The following is a 16,201-nucleotide window of genomic DNA, read 5'->3' as shown; positions in this document are numbered from 1 at the left end:
TCTTGAAAGCCTCTGGTCCTTGTAAGTCACAAGTCACACAATGACTTCAACTGATGCTTTTACTAAATATAATCAAGAATATTCTGCAAAGCAAATAGACTATCCTTTATGCAGTAGTAGGCACTAATGACAGGGTTTCCCTGATGGCTCAGTGGTAAAGAATCTGCTTGCAAGGCAGGAGTCACAGGTGTGATCCCTGGGTTGGAAGGATCCCCTGGAGAAGAAAATGGCAACCCACTCCAGTATTCTTGCCTAGAAAATTCCATGGATGGAGGAGCCTGGCAGGCTGCTGTCCATAGGGTTGCAAAGAATCAGACTCGACTGAGCATACACAGGCAAGCAGGTACTAATAACTGGATTGCATAGGTTTATTTAATCTAGTCTGGTCGGAGAAGGCAATGGCACCCCACTCCAGTACTCTTGCCTGGACAATCCCATGGATGGAAGAGCCTGGTAGGCTGCAGTCCATGGGGTTGCTAAGAGTCAGACATGACTGAGCAACTTTACTTTCACTTTTCACTTTCATGCATTGGAGAAGGAAATGGCAACCCACTCCAGTGTTCTTGTCTGGAGAATCCCAGGGATGGGGGAGCCTGGTGGGCTGCCGTCTATGGGGTCACACAGAGTCGGACACGACTGAAGTGACTCAGCAGCAGCAGCAGGACAGTGAAGTATTGGCATCTATCTGGTATATTTCTAGAGCTCTAAAGCAAGCAAACAAGAAGCAAATGGAACAATTTATTCCCCATATAACTCAGTAAAGTAAGTTCAAATCTTACAATGTAGACCTTGCCCACTCTATGATGATATAAGCTTATCTAAGAATTGACCAGAAAGCCCTTAGATGTGCTTTTAAAATAAACTGTGGCCCTACTTCATAAAATAATATTTCATGATATTACTTCATGATTAGACTACTGCAGTTTTCTTCTCAAGTAATTTTTTTAACAGTTAAAATGAACTATTTTCAGGCTCCTCACCGTGCAAAGCAGGAGAGATATAAAGACTCTTTTTGATCTGGTGTCTGGTATTAATTTAAATTGAATATTCACTACTTGAGTTTATTGCAGCAGATGTCCTCAGCTACCCAATTATTTTAGCACAATTTGGCACATATATAATTTTAAAAGAACTTGTATCTAGGCAAAGCATTTAATTTCCTACCAAATTAATCCCTTTGGAACATTACACTGGATGCCATGGTGATTAAAAAATAGACTCTTTCATAACAGCAAGTTGCTCCAGTAAATACCCAGTACTCTGCACAAATGGAAGATCTGCATTTATTTCCTCTGTTATATATGGTGCAGGTTTCCTTATTACTAATTACATGCTCTTTCTTAGCTCAGGCATTTTTAATAACAACTTGTGCTATGCCCTTTCCTTGATAATTCTGGGGTTTTCTGTTCCCGTTTGGAGGAGAAGGTATGATTTTGATGACCCCAAAAAGACAACAAATGTGGACTGTCCCAGAATTCTTTAGCAATGTGGTCTAGAACAGGAAGGATCAAAGAACTTTCTCTTGAAAATTTTGCTTAGCTAAATGGCATGTACCACAATGTGCACTTTCAATACTTATTTAATATAGGTTAACATCTCCCAGTTCCTGGAGCTGTGTAACAAATCATCCTAAAGCATTCTGGAGTAAAACAACTATTTAATTATGGGCACAGAGTCTGTGGATTAGATATTTAAGTACAGCAGAGCAGGGCTGGTTTGACTGTGGTTCATGATGGCTGGGCCCTCAACTGGCAAGGCTCAAAGACTAGGGATAAGGTAATGGCTGAGAACTACAATCATGTGGAAGCTCCTTTGCAAGCATGCCTGGCACATAGGTTGGATAGGCTGGGGGGCTTAGCTAGAAATGTTGACTGAAACATTTATATACAGTCTTTCTCAATGGTTTTGGTTTCTCAATATATGGTGACTACTTTCTGAGGGGAAGCGTTCTAGAAGAGGGCATACAGAGAGCAAGCATTCCAAAAGAACCAAGTGACAGCTAATCTAACCTTAGCATTCACATGGCATCATTCCTTCTAAATAGTTATAAGCAAATCACCAAGGTCAATCTAGATTCAAGGAGAAAAGAAACAAATATAATCACTTAATAAGAGAAGTTCAATTTGTGGACACACAGTAAGCCCCTACATACGAAAAAGCTCTCTTCCCAGAGCATGTTCATAATTCCAATGTGTTCATAAATCCAATAAAATTAGCCTAGATATCCAACTAACATAATCAGCTATATAGTACTGTACTATACTAGGTTTATGATATTTTTCACAGAAATAATACATAAAAAACAAACACTTTCAATCTTACAGTAAAGTACCTTGAAAAGTACAGAAGTATAGTAAAACAGCTGACATACAGGGGCTGGCATTGAGGGAACAGGCATGAAGAGTTACTGATTGGAAGAGGGAGAAGAGGTGGGAAATGGTAGAGCTGAAGGGTGGTCAGCAATAGGAGACAGAGGACAAGGTGCAATTTCACTCACACCTGAAGTTGATGGCACAGACTCTGGTTCCTTGCTGGATTCAATTCTATCTACCCTGTTTAAAAAATGATCCAGTGATGTCTGGATGTGGTGGTTTAGTCCCTAAGTCGTGTCCAACTCTTACAACCCCATGGACCATAGCCTGCCATGCTCCTCTGTCCATGGGATTTCCCAGGCAAAAATACTGGAGTGGGATGCCATTCCTTTCCGCAGGGGATCTTCCTGACCCAGGGATTGAACCCTCATCTCTTGCATTGCAGGCAGATTCTTTACTACTGAGCCACCAGGGAAGCCCTGATGTCAGGGTAGTAGCTCTTTTTTTCTCATCATGGATGACACAGTAGCACTGGATTGCATTTGGAATGGGTGCTACAACCTTTGTGTCCTTGGTATACTGTTCTACATTGAGGTCCAGTGCCTCAAAAGGTAACAATGTCTCCTCACATAAAGAAAATCCCCTTACCATTTCCGGAGTCATAAATCTCTTCAGTTTTTCAGTTCCATCTTCTTCCTCTTATCTCTCTCCATCCTTTCTCTGGGCCTCCACTTCTATCAGGTCTTCATTAATCAGCTCCTCATGTTGCACCCATTACCTCCCATCTGAAGCAAAGTTCCAAAGAACAGCAAGGAGAGATAAGAAAGCCTTCCTATGTGATCAGTGCAAAGAACTAGAGGAAAACAATAGAATGGGAAAGACTAGAGGTCTCTTGAAGAAAATTAGAGATACTGAGGGAACATTTCATGCAAAGATGGGTACAATAAAAGACAGAAATGGTATGGACCTAACAGAAGCAGAAGAGATTAAGAAGAGGTGGCAAGAATACACAGAAGAACTATACAAAAAAGGTTCTAATTATCTGGATAACCACGATGGGGTGATCACTCACCTAGAACCAGACATTATGGAGTGTGAAGTCAAGTGGGCCTTAGGAAGCATCACTACTGACAAAGCTAGTGGAGGTGATTGAATTTCAGCTGAGCTAAATCCTAAAAGATGATGCTGTTAAAGTGCTGTGCTCAATATGCCAGCTAATTTGGAAAACTCAGCAGTGGCCATAGGACAGGAAAAGTCAGTTTTCATTCCAATCCCAATGAAGGGCAATGCCAAAGAATGTAACTACTACACAATCACACCCATTTCACATGCTAGCAAGACAATCCTCAAAATCCTTCAATATTATGTGAACCAAAAACTTCCAGATGTACAAGCTGGATTTAGAAAAGGCAGAGGAACCAGAGATCAAATTGCCAACATCCGTTGGATCATAGAAAAACCAAGGAATACTAGAAAAGCATCTACTTCTGCTTGATTGACTACACTAAAGCCTTTTTTTTTTTGTTGTAATCACAACAAACTGGAAAATTCTTAAAAAGATAGGAATACCAGACTACCTGACCACCTCCTGAGAAACCTGTATGCAGGTCAAGAAGCAACAGTTAGAACTGGATGTGGAACAACAGACTGGTTCCAAATCAGGAAAGGATTATGTCAAGGCTCTAAATTGTCACTCTGCTTATTTAACTTATATGCAGAGTACACCATGTGAAATGCCAGACTGGATGAAGCACAAGCTGGAATCAAGATTGCCAGGAGAAATATCAACATCCTCAGATATGCAGACGACACCACCCTTATGGCAGAAAGAGAAGAGGAACTAAAGAGTCTCTGGATGAAGATGAAAGAGGAGAGTCAAAAAGCTGGCTTAAAACTCAACATTCAAAAAACTAAGATCATGGCATCTGGTCCCATCACTTCATGGCAAACAGATGGAGAAACAATGGAAACAGTGACAGTCTTTACTTTCTTGGGCTCCAAAATCACCTCGCACAGTGACTGCAGCTATGAAATTAAAAGACCCTTGCTCCTTGGAAGAAAACCTATGACCAACCTAGACAGCATATTAAAAAGCAGATTCATTACCTTGCTGACAAAGGTGAAAGTTGGACCATAAAGAAGGCTGAATGCTGAAGAAATGATGCTTTTGAACTGTGGAGTTGGAGAAGACTCTTGAGAGTCCCTTGGAAAACAAGGAGATCAAACCAGTCAATCCTAAAGGAAACAAATCCTGAATATTCTTTGGAAGGAATGATGCTGAAGCTGAATGAAACTCCAGTACTTTTTCCACCTGATGCAAAGAGCCAACTCATTAGAAAAGACCCTGATTCTGAGAAAGATTGAAAGCAGGAGGAGAAGGAGGTGACAGAGGATGAGATGGTTGGATGGCATCATTGACTAAATGGACATGAGTTTGAGAAAACTCTGGGAGATGGTGAAGGATAGGGAAGCTTGGCATGCAGCAGTCCATGGGGTAGCAAAGAGTCAGACATGACTGAGTGACTGAACAATAACAACAACATGTTGCACAGCAAGGAGTTTAGTGAAGTCATCCTATTGCAGATCTAGCTTCAGCTTCTCCCAGAGGGTCATTAAGTTACTGAATGTCTCTTTGGATTCCTCATCCACCTTCTCAAATCCACATAAACTGTGGACAAACTGTGGGCCAAAGTTCTTCCAAACCCCATATACAGTGATGGCTGTAACCTCTCATCAAGCAAAGTCAATGTTTTTAATGTCCTTGTAGTTATTAGTTTGTTCCTGATTCATCATTCGCCTTTGTTGCCTGAAGAAAAATACGATGTAAATAATATTTCTTTAAAATTGCTATAACTCCCTGGTACATGGGTTGGATGAATAATATTATTTGGTGGTAGATGCAATATTTTGATGTTGGAATGAAAGTCATCCATAAATGTGGGGTGGCCTGCACTGTAGAGTAGCACAAGAATGTTCAGTGGAGCATCCTTCTCCAAGCAATATTTCTCTACCTCTAGGGTAAAGTGGCGGAGAAGGCAATGACACCCCACTCCAGTACTTTGCCTGGAAAATCCCATGGATGGAAGAGCCTGGTAGGCTGCAGTCCATGGGGTCGCTAAGAGTTGGATACGACTGAGCGACGTCACTTTCACTTTTCACTTTCATGCATTGGAGAAGGAAATGGCACCCCACTCCAGTACTCTTGCCTGGAGAATCCCAGGGACGGGGGACCCTGGTGGGCTGCCGTCTATGGGGTCGCACAGAGTCGGACACGACTGAAGCGACTTAGCAGCAGCAGCAGCAGCATCAGGGTAAAGTGGTGGAAAAAACAGTCTTGGAAAATGATCTGTATAACCCAGGCTTTGGGGTTACTCTTCCACACAACAGGAAGAGAGCCCTTGGCTGTGTTTCTACTCTTGGGTCTCTGAATGATAAACTAAGGACCTGAGGCTTTAGCTTCATATCGCCAGAAGCATAGCCAAAAAACAACAGAGTTAGCCTATCCTTTACTGCTTCGTAGCCTGGCATTAACTTTTCCTCCTTACTGATGTAACTTCAGTCTGGCATCTTTTCCAGTACAGTCCTGTCTCATCCACATTAAAAAAAACCTGCTCAGGTAAGCATGTGCCTTCATCAATAATTTCTTGAAGTGTTTCAAAAAATTCCCAGGCAGCTACCATATCTGTACTATATACAGACCTTTGTTTAAGTCTTCATAAAGGCTTTTAGCTTTTCTCTTGAATCAGCATTAATCATGAGCAAGACTATGCTGATGCTGATGCAGAGCCTACATTCATACACTGAGCAGTTTCTCCATCTCCATCACTTTTCCACACTATTTTGATATTATTGTAAATATCATCGGCACAGCAGCCTGCATGTGTTCCATGATCTTGTCCTTGTTCTTTAGAATCATGCTGATTGTTGAACAATTCATGTTATAAGACTGAGTGACCTTACAATCTTGTCTATCTTTTTGCCTCACTTCTCTCTCTTAATTATATTCACTTTTGTTTCCATCTTCATCACTTGGTGCTCCTTAGCAGTACCAGCTTCATCACTGCTGCTTTTATACTTGCTTCCAGATACCCTGGGCTTGAATAAAGATATTGTACTACTGTATTCTATACAGTACTGTAAAGTACACAAAAGCATAACCACTTGTAGAGAATGAACACATGTAACAAGGCACACCAGACACATGAACTAACGTGATTGGACATGCGAATGTATGTTCTTATATTTGAAAGTCCACAACCTGAAAGTTCGTATGTAGGATACTTATTGTATTTAAAAACCACAAACAGATCAGCAAGGAAGGAAAGAAAGAGAAAGATATTTTGTATATGTTTAAGATTGTTGTAGGCTATATGTAACCATTATGCATCTCTCAGCCAAGAGGAGAGGCACTGAAGTTTAAGTAGAGTGGGTAACAATATATTCACTATACATGTTGAAGCTCAACTTTGAATTCTGGTTGGGAAATCTTGATTGCATGTCTTGATTACATTTCTTTATAATATGTACAGTTCTAGTGACATTAGCTTTCTAATGGTTAGTAACAGAAGTAGAATTCTTTAATTGCTACAAGGCAATAGCAAGATTAAAATAAATGATAAAAAATAAAACAGAAGCATATAAATAAGCATTGTTGACAACTGTCTCTAGTCATCTGTTTTAGTTTGTGTTCCCCCAAAATTAGATATTAAGGAAAAGCCTTGGATGCATGCTGTTTATTTGAGAGGTGATCTGAGAAAGCATAAATAAAAAAGTGAGGAAAGTGATAAAAACCAACAGAATATGTTAATGCATAGGTATTAATAATTACTGTAGGCAATTGGCACTCAGTCTGCTGAGGACCACCTTAGGAATCATAAGTAACATGCCTCAGCATCACTTCTCCCTAAGTAGTAAAAGGCTGGAACATTTAACCATCTATGACTGTACCCATCATTTTGAGGGCTGGGATGAGATGTATTAGGGACTCCACACTTGCCCACTGCTCTCATTTGCAGTAAGTATTATGCCCTGCTGCCAAGAAAACCCTTAGAGAAGAAGAGACACTCAAGTCCTTGAGGCAGGGAGCTGTCAGAGCATGTGGGAATCATCCACCACAGCTGCCAGTGGACTCGTGTGGGCCAAGGGAACCATGGGATGGTGTATCAACATCTCCTCCATCTTTTTTTTCCTCTTTGAGGATTATTATTTTATAACTGTATTGTATGCACATAGTTCAAGGAGCAGCTGCTTGCTCTACTTTCTCCCTATCCTCATATCTCACACCTCTAGGAGAACTCATTTCCAACTCTCAGCATTTTCATCTATTTACCACCATTTTTCTAAGTAATATGCATATTATGATTTATCTTGACTTATCAGGTTAATAATGTGTGTCTTGCTTTCCTATTCTTGCAATAGAAAATTTAATATTTTATATTATTCTACCTCCCTCCAATTGCCTTCTCTTCATGTTTCCAATAAAAGTGAAAGTGAAGTTGCTCAGTCATGTCCGACTCTTTGCGACCCCATGGGCTGTAGCCTATCACACTCCTCCATCCATGGGATTTTCCAGGCAAGAGTACTGGAGTGGGTTGCCATTTCCTTCTCCAGAGGATCTTCCCGACCCAGGGATCGAACCTGGGTCTCCCGCATTGTAGGCAGATGCTTTACCGTCTGAGCCACCAGGGGAATCTTATGTTTCCAATATAATCATATAAACATTCAAAGGTAACCCAATATCCACATTATTTTGACATTACAAAGGTTTTATAGTACCAAGACAAATAGTACATAATGATAATAGATCTTTGCTTGAAAAACTTGATTTTCCTGAAGAAAAGTATTTTCATTTTTATTTGCTTGTTGTTTTTTTTTTTTATGTACCTATTGTTAATTCTTCCCAAATGCTCTACAAGCTCCATAAAATATATTTCAGCAATATTGTTTACACAGTTTAATGCAACATTTCTATTTTCTTTATGGATGTGTCTTTATTGGTGATCCCTAGCCACTTCAATTTTGAGATTTCCTTTTGCTTTCATTCTAGAATTTCTCTTTGCTTTTCATCCAAGTTAGATTTCTTGTTTCCTGCCTTCTGAAATTTGTTTTTTTCCTCTTTCTTGGTATGTTGTCTGCCTTTAGTTGATTACATACTCCAAGAGTTTTCTGAGAGTTTCCATTGGTGATACATTTTTTTTTTGGGGGGGGGGTAATTTGTTTCTAAAAGTGAGAAAATGTCTTTATTTTACTTACACATTTGTTTTCCAGTTTAAATCATTATAACATTCTAGCTTGAATACCATTTTTTTCAGAATTTTAAAGTTATGCCCAAATTGTCTTCTTGCTCCAGGTGTCAGTGTTGGGAATTTCTGTGTCATGATAATCTCCAACACTTATAAGTAACCTGTTCTGTGCTGTTGCTCTCTGCTTATTTTTGTTTTTCTTCCTGAAAGCTTTCATGGTTTTTCATTTATCCTTTGCATTAAACTATTTTGTTATGGTAGTACTTAGTATGGCCTCTAGTATTCTCTCTTCTAGGCTGAGTAGGTCCATTTATATTGATATTTATGCCTCTAACTTCTAAAGAATATGCTATTCATCCCTGTTATCTGTTTCTTATATTTGCTGGGAGAATGCCCTCCTAGGGCATTTTCTCCTCTGCACTTTCTTTCTGTAACTTTGCAAATCAGATAGGAACCGTCTGGTTTGATCCTTTTATATTCTTACCTGTTCTTTCCAACTTTCTACCTCTGACTATTTTCCTCCTTTGGGGAGATTTTACTGACTTTATTTTCTTGAGTTTCTATTTTGGTGCTGATATTTTTAATGTCCAAGATGACTTTTTTCTTCATATGCTTCTTCACATGCAATTTTCCAGTTCCATGTACACAATATCTCCAATGAGTGTCATTTAATCAACATTTTCTCTTCTCTGAATCTATGTATATATTTAAAATTTTTTCTTTTCTAGTTTTGTTAAGATATAACATACAGCACTGTATACATTTAAAGGGTAAAGTATAATGATTTTACTAACATTCATCATGAAATGATTATCATGGTAAGTTTAGTGAACATTCATTATCTCATATAGATACAAAATAAAAGAAAAAGAAAAAAAATTTTTTCCTTGTGATGAGAACTCTTAGGATTTACTCTCTTAACTTTTATTTATAACAGGCAATAGTGTTAATTACATTAATATTAATCACATTGTACATTATATGCCTAATACTTAATTATCTTAACTGGAAGTTTGTACCTTAAACTGACTTCATCCAATTCCCTCTCCCCCCATCCCCCCTCTGACAACCACAAATCTGTGGCTTATAACCTCTTTTTCTGTGAGGTTGTTTGTTTGTTTGTTTGATGTATAATTGGCCTACATCACTATGTTAGTTCCTGTGGGACAACATAGTGATTCAATATTTTTTAATTGAGGTATAGTTGATTTTTTTGATATTTCTATATATTACAAAATAATCACCTCTCTGAATACATTAACTATATTTATTTGAAGTTTCTTATTTTGCCTACATGATCTTGTTTCCTACATTATTTTTATCTACTTTCAGTTTATTTTTGTCTCTTTCATGTTGGAAGCTTTCCTTAAGTATTTGTTATCTGTGTTCATATTAAGAAAGGCATTAACTGCATACCTTAATTGCATCAACAAAATTAGTAGTTTCACTTGAAGATGACCAGAGACTAGTGAGAGAGCAGAGGAGGAATACTATGCTCTATAAGCGCTAATGGAAAAGAAAAACTTCTCCATTAAGGATCTGTTGTTAAACTTTCAGAGCTCCTTGAACTCTTCGATATTTAGTACAGAAGTGCAGACTTCAGTACGTGTTTTATTTACTAGGAGGATCGTACATAGCATTAATCAGTTCTTAAAAGGTCCCATCATCTCAGAAGATTAGCTAGCTTTGAGTTATAAGATGGTAGATATTTAGCTCACTTGATGAAATGACAATTGTCTTTTTATGAGTCACAATGCTGTAGAGTGTACTGGAAATGACAGTCAGTGGATTAGTTCTAATACTGAGGCAGAGAAAAACTTGGTTTAACATTCTTTAAAATATTCATTAGATACTCTGGCACTTCCATCCAAAATGGAATCACAATTTGAATTTATTTTACCAGAAAAAAGCCAAACCAAACAAACCAAAAATAATATTTTTGAAGGCATTAGACACAAGGCAAGAAAGCACAGTGATCTTTTTTTTTCCCCCATTCCTTCTTTTCTGTGTGTGTGTGTGTAAATTTGTTTTAATTGGAGGCAAGTTACTTTACAATATTTTAGTGCTTTTTGCCATACATTCACATGAATCAGCCATGGGTGTACATGTGTCCCCCATCTTGAACTCCCCTCCCACCTCCCTCCCCATCCCATCCCTCAGGGTTGTCCCAGTGCACTGGCCCTGAGCGCCCTGTCTCATGCATCGAACCTGGACTGGCCATCTATTTTACATATAGTATTATACATGTTTCAATGCTAGTCTCTTAAATCATCTCACCCTCGCCTTCTCCCACAGAGTCCAAAAGTCTGTTCTTTAAATCTGTGTCTCTTTTGCTGTCTCACATATAGGGTCATTGTTACCATCTTTCTAAATTCCATATATATGCATTAATATAATATACTGGTGTTTTTCTTTCTGACTTACTTCACTCTGTATAATAGGCTCCAGTTTCATTCACCTCATTATAACTGATTCAAATGCATTCTTTTTAATGGCTGAGTAATATGTCATTGTGTATATGTACCACAGCTTTCTTATCCATTCATCTGTTGATGGACATCTAGGTTGCTTCCATGTCTTACTTATTGTAAACAGAAACACAGTAATCTTTGAGAAGTGGGAAGTAAACAAGGCAAGCTCTGTGGTTATCCAAGGTTATTGTCTTAAAAAAATGTCCAAGTGCTGTACAGGGAGGGGAAGCCAAATGGAATCTCATAGACTCTCTGAATTTGAAAGATGGAGCTAAGAGTTCAGAGAGAGCAAGGTGGCTAGAGTTTGTAGGTTTGACTGATGGAGAGGAGAGGGCTGCACAGAGAGAGAATCCATGAGATGTGCACAGCATCCCCCTCAAGCATAATTACATGTGGGAAACTGCCCAAGGCCACAGAGAAAACTATCTATAAGTGCTCAGATCTCTTATAGGCTTAGGCACAGTGTCTGCTCCCACCAGTAAGGCTTGGGAAATCCATAGTTCATAGGACAAAGGTACTTTTGTTGTTGTTGTTTAGTCCCTAAGTCATGTCCAACTTTTTTGTGACCCTATGGACTGTAGACCACCAGGCTCCTCTGTCCATGGGATTTCCCAGGCAAAACTATTGTAGTGTGTTGCTATTTCCTTCTCCAGGGGATATTCCAAGATTAGATTATAAAAGACTCTGGCTTCTGTCTTGCCTCATTCTCTCTTGCTCTGAAGCAGCTGGCTGCCATGTTGTAAGCTGCCTGATGGAAAGGTCCACAAGGCAAGGAACTGAGGGAGGTCACCAGCCAACAGCCAGAGAGGAACTCGTCCCTAAAGCTTTGGAGATATATCCTTCCCTCTTTGAGCCTTGAGATGTTTGCAGCCTGTGAGAACTGCTGAACTGACTCATTCGGGTAAGCTGTGCCTGGATTCCTGATTCACAGAATCTGTGAGACTACAAATGTTCTAAGACACTAAGTGTTGGAGTAATTTTTTTATGCACTAAAAAATAATGAATTTAGAAAAGAAGATCTAAAACTTGTTGGAGGTGACATCTTTGAATGGAATCAAGTGCCTAAATACCACGGAGGGAAGATACTGGTGAAGTTAGGAGAGCTTCTCACCGAGGCGTCAGAGATTTCTGAGAGTTTCCATTCCACTGGTTGTCAGAATCTGCCATAATCTGTTGTCACTAGGTTCATATGCATTATAAAATACCAATGTCAAAACCAATTTTCTCAAGTACTACTATAAAACAACTCTATGGAAACCAGTAACAGAAGCAGCAGCTGATATGGCAACCTGGCATGTAGCAATCAGAAACTGCTGTCTCATTTTCAGCAAGTTCCACCAAGTAGCACAAGAGACAGCATGTGGCGTCCTATGCTTCCAAAAATGCCTATGGCTGTTAAGGAAAACAAAATCATTCCTGTCTTCTGGCTAAAAAGGTAGAAACACCAAATTTATACATGTAGATGTAAGGTCATCTAACACACACACTTACTTATTTGCTCCCTATATATATGGTGTGTTGCTTGGATGTGTGTGTGTTCATTCATTTGTATAAATATGCAGAAATAAGTGAAGGACATTTACCAGACAGTAAGTATTGATTCCACAGTAAAACGGAAAGGAGAGAGGCAGATTCTTAAATCTTTCCATTTATAATCTTTTCATATAATAAATACCAGTGTTTTTATCATGCAAAATAATAAACATATGTTTAAATGTAAATAAAGATAAAATTACTGTGACTGCATTTTTTGAAGCTTTTGCTCATACTTGATTTTGACATGAATTGTAAATAATCTAACTCTTTAGACAGTAGGGAGAGCCCACACTCAGGGTAGCTATCCAAAGGAGAGTAATCTCCTTCTGCAACATTGTGGACCAGCTTTGTTATTTTTGAAATATCTAAAGTCATCTTCCCTTAAAACATATCTTCCACAAACTTTACTAGGAAAGTCAAAGAACAGAGTGGTAATGAAGCTGATGCAGCGTATTCTCATTTTACTAAAATTTGTTCACTGATGTAAGAGGCTAATTAAACTTTTTTTCTACTTCCTGGGTTTTGTTTTGTTTTTATTTTTTAAATAATTATATACTTTTTTCTTTTTCAAACTTAAAAATTAATTTATTTTTAATTGAAGGATAATTGCTTTACAGTATTGCATTGGTTCCTACCAAATATAAACATGAATCAACCATAGGTTTACCCATGTCCCCTCCCACTTGAACATCCCTCTCACCTCCCTCTTCACTCCACCCCTCTGTTGTTATGGAGCCCCAGTTTGAGTTCCGAGTCATACAGCAAATTGCCATTGGCTGTCTATTTTACAGGGTGTGTCCTGTGGCATTAAATAAAAACCCCTGCAATTAAAGGATTAGAAGAAGTTGCAGGGATGTCCCTAGTGGTCGAGAGGTTACTGTTTCCAATGCAGGGGGTGCAGGTGCAATCCCTGATCAAGGAGCTAACTAAGATCCCACTTGCTTTACAATGGGGCCAAAAATTATTAATAATAACAAAAAAGAAGTTGCACTGTGTGTTGAGTTCTAATAATAGCATAACACATGTGCGTGGATTTATCTCTGGGCTTTCTATTTCGTTCCATTGACCTATATTTCTGTCTTTGTGCCAGTACCATACTGTTTTGATGACTGTGGCTTTGTAGTAGAGCCTGAAGTCAGGCAGGTTGATTCCTCCAGTTCCATTCTTCTTTCTCAAGATAGCTTTGGCTATTCGAGGTTTTTTGTATTTCCATACAAATTGTGAAATTATTTGTTCTAGCTCTGTGAAGAATACCGTTGGTAGCTTGATAGGGATTGCATTGAATCTATAAATTGCTTTGGGTAGTATATTCATTTTCACTATATTGATTCTTCCAATCCATGAACATGGTATATTTCTAAAATCCATGCACATATGGACACCTTATCTTTGACAAAGGAGGCAAGAATATACAATGGATTAAAGACAATTTCTTTAACAAGTGGTGCTGGGAAAACTGGTCAACCACTTGTAAAAGAATGAAACTAGAACACTTTCTAACACCATACACAAAAATAAACTCAAAATCGATTAAAGATCTAAACATAAGACCAGAAACTATAAAACTCCTAGAGGAGAACATAGGCAAAACACTCTCCGACATACATCACAGCAGGATCCTCTATGACCCACCTCCCAGAATATTGGAAATAAAAGCAAAAATAAACAAATGGGACCTAATTAAACTTAAAAGCTTCTGCACAACAAAGGAAACTATTAGCAAGGTGAAAAGACAGCCTTCAGAATGGGAGAAAATAACAGCAAATGAAGCAACTGACAAACAACTAATCTCAAAAATATACAAGCAACTCCTACAGCTCAATTCCAGAAAAGTAAATGACCCAATCAAAAAATGGGCCAAAGAACTAAACAGACATTTCTCCAAAGAAGACATACAGATGGCTAACAAACACATGAAAAGATGCTCAACATCACTCATTATCAGAGAAATGCAAATCAAAACCACTATGAGGTACCATTTCACGCCAGTCAGAATGGCTGCGATCCAAAAGTCTACAAGCAATAAATGCTGGAGAGGGTGTGGAGAAAAGGGAGCCCTCTTACACTGTTGGTGGGAATGCAAACTAGTACAGCCACTATGGAGAACAGTGTGGAGATTCCTTAAAAAACTGGAAATAGAACTGCCTTATGATCCAGCAATCCCACTGCTGGGCATACACTCTGAGGAAACCAGAAGGAAAAGAGACACGTGTACCCCAATGTTCATCACAGCACTGTTTATAATAGCCAGGACATGGAAGCAACCTAGATGTCCATCAGCAGATGAATGGATAAGAAAGCGGTGGTGCATGTACACAATGGAGTATTACTCAGCCATTAAAAAGAATACATTTGAATCAGTTCTAATGAGGTGGATGAAACTGGAGCCTATTATACAGAGTGAATAAGCCAGAAAGAAAAACACCAATACAGTATACTAACGCACATATATGGAATTTAGAAAGATGGTAACAATAACCCTGTATACGAGACAGCAAAAGAGACACTGATGTATAGAACAGTCTTATGGACTCTGTGGGAGAGGGAGAGGGTGGGAAGATCTGGGAGAATGACATTGAAACATGTATAATATCATGTATGAAACGAGTCGCCAGTCCAGGTTCGATGCAAGATACTGGATGCTTGGGGCTGGTGCACTGGGACGACCCAGAGGGATGGTATGGGGAGGGAGGAGGGAAGAGGGAGGAGGGTTCAGGATGGGGAACACATGTATACCTGTGGCAGATTCATTTCAATATTTGGCAAAACCAATACAATATTGTAAAGTTTAAAAATAACATAAAATTTAAAAAAATTCATTATTTTAATTTTTTACTAAATATCAGAGTTTATGTGATTTTTTTCCCCTAATTTTGTTTAGTCTTTTATTTAGCTACTGTTATGACTAGGTATGTCAGGAAGTATTTCTAAACTTTAATTGAAATGTTAATGTGGATTTAAAATGAATATGTTTTAGTATTTCTACAAAATAAAACACATAACTTTGCTGTATGTTTATACATGGTGTACCCAAAGTTCCTTTGTGAACACATAGTATTTATACAGTTGTTTATATACATTGTTTTGCAAAGTTCTTTGTGGACACATATTATGTATACAGTTCTCTCTATATATATTGTGTACCTAAGTTTGTTTGTAGACACACATTACGTACACAGTGTGTATATGTATTGTGTACCTAAAGATCCTTTGTGGACACATAGAACATCCAAAGTTGTGTGTGTGTGTGCATGCGTGTGTGTGTGGTATACACAAGGTTTAGAGGTAGACATATATTATATACACAGTTGTGTATATACATTGTGTACACCAAGTTCCTTTGTGTACACATATTATATACACAGTTGCTATATAAGTGCTGTCCCCCTTGGGGATTGCTTGGCTTATTCAATCAACCTCCTGAATCACAGAACTCCTATTGTTAAATCAGTTCCCATAAATCAGGTTACTCCCATTTATTAGATCAGCTCATTTAAAATCCTGACCCTCCCATTAAATCAATCATCCTTATTAAATGTCCTAATGCCCATTGTACCAATCAAACTGCTTAGGTGTCCTGACCCCTATTAAATCAATCTGCCTTCTTAAGACTCCTGACACCCACTAAGAAGGGTGATTG

The sequence above is a fragment of the Bos indicus x Bos taurus genome, chromosome X (assembly GCF_003369695.1).
Source record: "Bos indicus x Bos taurus breed Angus x Brahman F1 hybrid chromosome X, Bos_hybrid_MaternalHap_v2.0, whole genome shotgun sequence".
Lineage (NCBI taxonomy): Eukaryota > Metazoa > Chordata > Mammalia > Artiodactyla > Bovidae > Bos > Bos indicus x Bos taurus.
This window is presented reverse-complemented; position numbering follows the sequence as displayed.